The sequence below is a fragment of the Crocodylus porosus genome, unplaced genomic scaffold (assembly GCF_001723895.1).
Source record: "Crocodylus porosus isolate Cpor-Errol unplaced genomic scaffold, CroPor_comp1, whole genome shotgun sequence".
NCBI classification, from domain to species: domain Eukaryota; kingdom Metazoa; phylum Chordata; order Crocodylia; family Crocodylidae; genus Crocodylus; species Crocodylus porosus.
The window spans coordinates 512188-520405 of record NW_017728935.1 but is presented as its reverse complement, the minus strand read 5'-3'; positions in this window follow the sequence as shown (position 1 = coordinate 520405).

Below are 8218 nucleotides of genomic sequence, written 5' to 3'. Positions count from 1 at the left end.
TCTGAACCTCCCATGTGCCAGGGGCTTTTGTGCCACGGTAAGAGGCGTAACCAGGCTGCAAAGTTGTTTTGTTCTCCAAACACAGTAGTATCTTTACTCTGTCAAATCAGTGCAGTTTCTTGCTAGTTGTACATCTCTGCCTTTTTCCAGCTCATTACCTCCTAAACTTGGGCTAACAGCCTCTAACGAGGGATTCTTCTGATCGCTTTTTTCCTGCTTATAAATTGTCTGCCAGTTCAGGGCAGGAACAGCCTCTTACTCTGTTTGTCTAAGATCTAGCACCACGAGGAAGCGCCTGAGCACGGTCTCTAGATTAGCACTGATCAGAAGTTTTCCAATGGGCTGAAAAATGCTGATTTGCTAGGTTCAAAACTTCTTGTAGGAAGTAGTTTCAATGAATCTCCCAATTAAACAAAAACCAAACCAAGTAAAAATGTTCACATTTTCCGAAGCTGCCTTTTTGTTTAGATATTTTTGTTAATTACTATCCCCCAAAATGCTAACAAAACTAAAAAGTTGAGAACAAAAAGAAATGTTTGAAATGATCCAAATGAAATATTTGAACGGCGCTGAGCTGGAGCTTTTTTTTTGAATTAGTGGTTCTTGAACATATTGGTGACACTTTTTTGTGAATTTCTTTGGCATGAAATGTGAAGTAGGGGTTGTATTTCTGGAATCTCTCTATTTCTCCTATCTCAGGTGTCCATCTTTACAGAATCGGAGTGGGTCTGAGTCTGCTCACATTCAAGATGACATAAGGCAGGAGCAATTCCTGATATAAAATTGTATGAGGAGAGCATTAGGTGTATTAAGTATGCTTCTTTCTTCCTTCCTTCCTTTTTTTCAGAAGTCCTATATAACTACAGGCTTGAGGACTTTTTAAAATAAATCCGAAGCCACCCCTGTGGGTCCAAAATACAGACCGAAGTAATGAGATGCTTGTTCTCATTTACTGTCTTTGTTGTATTCACTCTTTGTCTCTCATCATATACTAATATCATAAACTATTTGGGGAAGGGACCATTCCCTCATGGAGCAGGTATATAGTATCTGGGCTATATGATGCCAGTCTTCAGCCTCTGGGTGTAATAATAATAATAAGCCCTAACACTCCTTTAAGACCAGGAACTTAGGTGTATTTCATGGTGTGGTAAAGGGGAAGAAATGCCAAGAAAGTATTTTCTCTTTGTTCTGAGCTCTATCTTCTTATTTAGAATCAATGACCCAGTCCACTCATGTAATTTAAAGTACATGGGCAGCCTGTTCATTTTCTATTAGCCTTCCAGGCACTGAGATCATTGCCCTTCTGTTACAGAAGAGTCAGGTCCAGAGTGCCTGGTAGGTGTGACAGTCCTCATACTAACTGAGTGCTCAGTTAGAAAATCATAAAAAAGCCATTGGGAAGAAGCCAATATACTGGGGTCTGAAGAGGGAGCATAAATATTTACTGTAAATAGGAGGACAATACAATGGAGGGCCAGCATATGGACTTTGTAATGGGCTCCATTGTGCTTCAAAGAGGGGCTAATTCTGTATGTCCTCAGACAGTCACTAGGGAGGATATTGAAGTAAAGTGACACAAACTCCCATTAGTGTCACAGGCAACCAACTTTAATGATGGCCAATTGAGGGCGAATAATAGATTCCCGATTTAAGTTACATGAGTAAACAAAGGATGGCCATGCAACAAATTCATAATAAAAACAGTGGTTGTGATAATGTGTGGGGAAGTGAGAGCACTTGTTTGGAGATTTAAATAAGCATCAGGACCCCCCACCCTAAAATTCACTCCTATCCTCTTTAGCCCCTACATTGCAAAATCAAACACCCCTAATTAAAGAGCCGATTGTGTCCCTGTGTGTATTGTGTTTCAATTGCAGCACCCGTGACATTGGAAGCAGCTGGTAGGGTGTGTTTTCTGCCTGTATTGTGCCAGATATACCATGGTGGAGGAATAAGTATAAGCTACTCTTTTATATCATTTCTAACTGAGCACAATTGCTACAATGCCTCACTCATCATTATAGTGCAGTCGGGCTGGAGTGCTGTTGTAGCTCTGATGGTTCAGGAGATATGTGAGATGCAAGAGGTTTTTTGGTCCTATCTTTTATTAGATCAACTGTATAGTTGGTGGAGATACAAGACAGGTTTTTGGGCACAAGGTGCCTAAAGCAAAGTGTACAAACTTGAAGAAAAGCACATTGCACCTGAAAGCTTGTCTAATATCTCTCCCAGCTATATAGTTGATCCAAGAAAAGATAGCAACCGAAAACCCCCCCTCATGATTATAAGGCAACTGCCTAGTGACACTGTAGGGCAGAGTTAAGGCTCTTTGAGTTCCATGATTTTGTCCAGTTCTTCACTAAACATGTATGGATCCCTTGGAAGTGTAAACTCTGATTTCCCGGATTTATAATATTTATTTTCAGAATTAGTTACAGCGTTCTTGGAATGTTTGATACCCTTGGGTTACTGATTTGTGCTCTCAGCCTGAGCTGCAGATCAACATAATAGTCCTGGCACAGAAATAATAGAACAAGTGTGTAAAAATGTCGGGGGTTGGAGGGGGGTTATTTATATTTTGGGATTAATCTGCCGGATAAGGTTTATTTAAATTTTTATCTGTACAATAAGAAAATTAAGTTCCAGTGGTTCAGAGTAAGTCCTAGGATATCCACTATGTTTTGAGTCCCGTGTATAGCCATTGATTTCTTAAACGATACTAGGCTAAAAAGCTGTATTCCCTAAAACCAAATCAAGTTTTAATCCTTGGAACAGTTGGAAACTACAATAACACAAAAGCTCCTGAGGACCCGTTAAGGTTTCCATTCTTTGCTCTGTTCTCAAAGTCACCTCAATCCTTCCCTGGAAGGATTCTTGGAACCTGATAAGTGAGGCACTTGGCTAGATGGTGGAGCTGAGGAGCCAGCAGTGTGGGAAAGAGCTCCTGAGTGGAATTCTCCCATGGGCATATACTAAACCCCTCCTGGGATTGTTTGGAGGACATATTTACAGCCACAAAATTAAGAAGAGACACAATCTGTCAAATGTTCAAAAAGGCTGATTGCAATGCAAAACAAGGTGTACAAACCAGATTTACAGACCAGGAACCGGTCAAATCTGAACCAGTCCAGTAAGGCAAGGGAGCACCCAGCTTCCCTGTGAGATAAAACTCAACACAATATGCATATTTAGAGTGTTCCGAGGGACTTTGATGGGGAGGCTTGTTAATGGGAAATTAAGACTCTCATGCATTGGAAACTGATTGTACCAGTGAGTTAAAGTCTTTTTTTTTCTAAGAGCGATGGTCTTAAGATAGGTCCAAGTCACATTCTGATCTGAATCCAGATCTGGTTCTGAGCTTTCCCAGTTATCATCACAAGAGCTCATAGAGACTGCACATTAAATTAGGCTCACATTTTCCTACATGCTGTACACCCGTATCGTAGGAGACTGTCCTGGTCTCACCTGACACTGTCACTGTCAGAGGGATTATTAAGCAGCATAGGACGGGAACATTTATCCCACAGTGTCCACAAAGCTGTTTACTTTGACCCTTCTCTCACACCACAGCCATAAGGTGCCTGATAACAAAACATGCCACAGGGAAAGAGCAGAAGACCAGGTCATTGCCAGTGCAGGATGCGTTTAGCTAAGTATAGACTCTTGTGATCCTAGGTAGAGGACCATGCTGCTGCGGAAGGCAAAAAAACCCACAGTTCTTAGCAATCCGACCTAAGGGAATTCTCCTTTTGACCCCAAGTCTCGTGACTGGTTTACCTTTGAATGCACAAGGAAGTCTCACTAGTGCTCAGTGCCACTGTGTGCTCCAGTCACGTACCATGAGCTGCAGACAATGCCCAGTGCTTCAGAGGAAGGAGGAAAGAAACCCTCCAAAATGAAAACAGAAGATTTTTTCCAACTATCTGAGTTGATCTAAAAGGTATCAGATTGACCCAGGAAACCTTGAAGCCAAACAATGCATTTATGGGATGTGCAGTAGGGGTCAAATATTCTTCTGGCTCCAGCAAGTGACCAGCAAAGCGCTGAAGCAGACAGACACCAAACACACCCACATGCAAATAACTTGTAGGGAGATCAAGCTTCCTTTCAACCTCGTCAAGGGGCACTCAACACGTGGAGCCATACATCATAAAGTTTGGTCACCAGCCCAAGAATACCCCTACCGTGGAGCTCATCAGCATTTGCTATAAACTTCATCTCAGCTAAACACACTTCAGGATTCAGAATGAAGCTTAAAGAGGCTGTTACCAGTTATTCTGATATGTGGTTCAGACTCAAAATATAGGCAAGAAAGAGAGTCTTACCAGCAAGAGAATTTTTCACACGTGCACGCGCACGCGCGCACACACACACACACACACACACACATTATATCATTTTAATGAATCCACAGTTTTAGCTGAATGTCAGGATTCTCTTGCCATTTGGGCAATCCAAACATTGCAACATTGCTTCAGCTGGTGAATGAAAATGCGGAAAAAGAAACTGAGCTGCCGGGCTCTGCTCTCCCTGCTCAGTGAAAGTCAGAATGTGACATCTGCCCTGGAAAAGCACATTTGATTTCACACCTCACGCTGACAGATGAAACAAAGGGGAAGACATGGGCTGGCTCTATAGTTTTGGCACAGCTTTGTGGACTGAAATTCCAGGGTGTGTAAACTGATGCAACTCCCCTGACTTCAAGGAAGGTGTCCTGAGCTGTACTTGGCAAGCCACTTCCCCATGATTGTTGGTCCCAGTGAATCTGCTGCTGTCTAAGCCCCAGCATTACAGAGCTCTCCCTTTTTCTCCTAGCACGTTCCAGTGGCATAACTGGTCTAGCATATTCCACTTCACAGCTCAGTATCCACGTGGCCCGACCTGCCAACATCCTACCTGGTAAAGCGGGAGGGATTCTTAGATGTCTGGGCACTCACCGACTAAGGTTAGCAGAAAACCCACATCCTGGTGTTCAGTGTGTTAGGGCCAAATCCCGGCTGTTGTGAACCAGTGTGGCACCATTGGCTTCAATGGCTTACATTAGCTAGGGATTTGGCCCAGAATTCGTTAGGAGAGCAATTCCTTACAAGGAAACACAGATTTGTTTTGTCCTTCTTAGTGCAAGGCTAGATCTCCCTAACTGTCAAGGCCCATCCCTCAGACTTCGCTGAGAAGTAGCAGACCCTTAGCACCTCTCTGAGGACGAATAGTGTTTCCCTGGGTTTGCTGTGGTTGGGGGAAGACGACAGACGACCAGCCATTGTAGGAGTCTGGATCTGCTGTAGACATGCCTTGGGCATGTCAGCACAGAGCATTAGTTTCCTATACACTTGTCCTTTTGGAAACAACTGCTGTCCCTCCAGATCACCCCAGAAGGGTTCAGGGCAACCACCCAGACTCCTCTGACACCACATATTTCATCCTTGGACTGGACCTCTGGGACTCTCAGCAGCAGCCCACAGGACTGCCCTAGCCCCAGTCAGACTCCGTCCTTCCTGACCACACACTGCTGCTTTCACTGGCCACCCTTACCCAGTGTCTCAAAAAGCACCTGGCTCCTCACTCCCCTGCAAACCAGAGGGCCAGCTGTGTGTCATCCCTGTGTCCCTGGGTGGCTTTCTGCATGTTACTGTTGCCCTCTGCTGGCCAAAAGTGCCCTGCTTGAGAGCTGGAGCTGAGACTCCCAACCGGCCTCGGCAGGAACCCCAAAAGGCCCTGCAGAAAGACCCCACCAACCTCTGACAGCCAAGGGAGGTGCCTAATTAGTTCAGGTGGTGGATGCCTTTGGTTTGGGAGCTGCAGATTCCTGTGCTGTTTATCCCTGGTGAGCATAGCTGGGAGCTGTGGCAGTGCAGGCCCCCGGTAGTATCAGAGAAGCCTTGCTACACGGGCCTGGTGTTGCTTGCAGGCTTCCTAACAGTGAGAGCTCCCTTGCAGAATGACATCAGCGGGGCCAAATGAGCCAAGCCTCGGAGCAGGGCGTCCTGGAAGCCAGGCAGGTGCACAAACAGACCAAGCATCCCTTCAGAGTGGTGCCTTCTCATGGCTGCAGGGACCAGGGGGCCTTGTCCTCAGGAGGGGTGTTTAACCGTGACAGGTGCGGGCACAGCACTGGCAGACAGGGCTGCTTTGCCTGGGCTCCTGTCTACACAGAGCTGTTCCTTATCGTTCATTTACTGCAGTCGTGTGCATCCCCCTGCAAAGGGGCATCTGTCTTGGTGCGCTGGAGAAGCTGTTCCTCAGCTCTGCTGGTCTCAGGGTCAGGGCCTTTGTTCTGAATATTTACTCCTCATGGTCTTTGTATCCCTCAGATAACACCCTCCCTTTCTTAGTACATAGCATGTCTACCCCTGCAACCCATGTGGGCTGTCAAATCTCCAGTCGGCTGGGAGCTTTCCCTCTCCAGCATCTGCACCCCTGCTGAGCACGTTGTCAGCACACCAAAAGGGCTAACTGTGATGTGCCTTCCATACACAAAGAGAACAGCCATTGCCTGGACTTCTTCCTGCTGAGTGCACCTCATGGGGTTGTCCCCAGGCTGTATTTTCCTGATCCACTTCCGCATAAGCTTTGACTCTCACATATGACCTGTGGGCAAATGGGCTCCTCAGGTGCCCAGAGACTGTGTGCCAAAGGTGTGGGTTCACTTGGCTGCACATCCACAGAGCCACACAGGGCTCTGCTCTGCATGTATTCCTTTACCCAGGGCAAGGGATGAGTGAGGGCATGAGTCAGGGGCAGATCCAGAGCATGGGACCAAGCCTTCTGTGTCAGGCTCAGCAAAATTGCACCCCCATGGTGATGTCATGGCATAAGCCAGTTCTCCCAAATAGTGTGCTGGGGTCATGTTTTCCCTGGATGCTCCATGTCTGGAGCTATCCTGTCATGCTGTCACAATACAAGGCACGTTGATGTTCCTCCAAAATGAGAGTAGTTAGGTTTAGCCCTCTTGGTTCCTCTCTCACTGCAGTGCCTCCGTCAAGGCTGCAACACAAGACTGATGTGGGTAGGTGATGAAAACCCTGCCACCAGGCACCGTGTTGCCCAGTGTCCTGTGGGACAGTATTCACGTCAGGCGGGAAAGGGAGGTGGGGATGAGTGTATGTGCAGCCAGGCAGAAGCGGAGCTCTCCTTGGTGACCCTTGATAGCTGGAGCTGTCTTTCCAACACTCTTGTGAGTAGGACTAGTCCCAGGTCCCATGCGGAACAGGTAACTGGGTGACATGTCCTCAGGCTGGAGATTAGTGGCATATGAGCTCCATCCTGAGGTAGCCCCAGAAGCTGACACGTTGCAGACCCGGAGTGTGACAGGGCCCCAGGGAATCTATTCCAGGGTTCATCCAAGCCCCACCTGTGTGCTGGGTTAGACCACAGAGGGGATGTCCACTGTGTCCCATTGGTCTCGGTGTACTGAACAAAGCTGCTTTCATCCTGGATGTTCAGCCCCGGTTTTCATGGCTCTGCACCTTGTCCAGGCATTGACAGCAGGGCAAAAAGAACGTAAAACCCTCCTGTTGTGCTGTCTTGGCATTTCAGGCTCCTTGTCTCTGGCGTAAGCTATGGCATGAAGTGCCATGCACTGGAGAATCAGGCCTGCTCTTTACACTAATGATTAACCCCACTTTGCACTGGTCTAGCAACATAAGAAGCCTTACGGTGGACATAAACACCTCCCGGCTCTTTGCCCTGCCGGGATGATGTCAAATGACTGTACTGTGAATGAGAAGCAGGACCCCTGGGTGTTTTGTTTTGGGTCCCTAGTGAGCAGGATGTAATTACATTAACCTCTGAGAAGCAAAGCCTTTCACAGAGCTTTTCCACTTCACTATCACACAGCTGCTGCAGCCTGACTGGACCTAGCCTCCACACTAAGCACATAGTGTACTTGTAAAGAAAGAAGTTTCCTACGGGCAAATATTCTCATTAACAACAGTCACCTTCCTGGACAAAAAGTACTACAGCTCAGCCCCAATGTGAAGCCCTGCAGCTCCATCTGTTCTGCTGTAGGGTCCAATGCTTCTTCCTATGATCTGCTTTGCTGGCCACACTGTGAGTAAGGAGGGCTGTGATAACCATCTCCAGGTCTCTGAAGTGTGAACAGCCAGGAGGACAGTCTGAGGACATGGAACTGGGAGGGCTGTAATGAAATTAAATGAAGGAAAACCCAGGCTAAGGAGCAAGAAAATGCAGGCAAATGGTAGGCAGTGAAATGGTC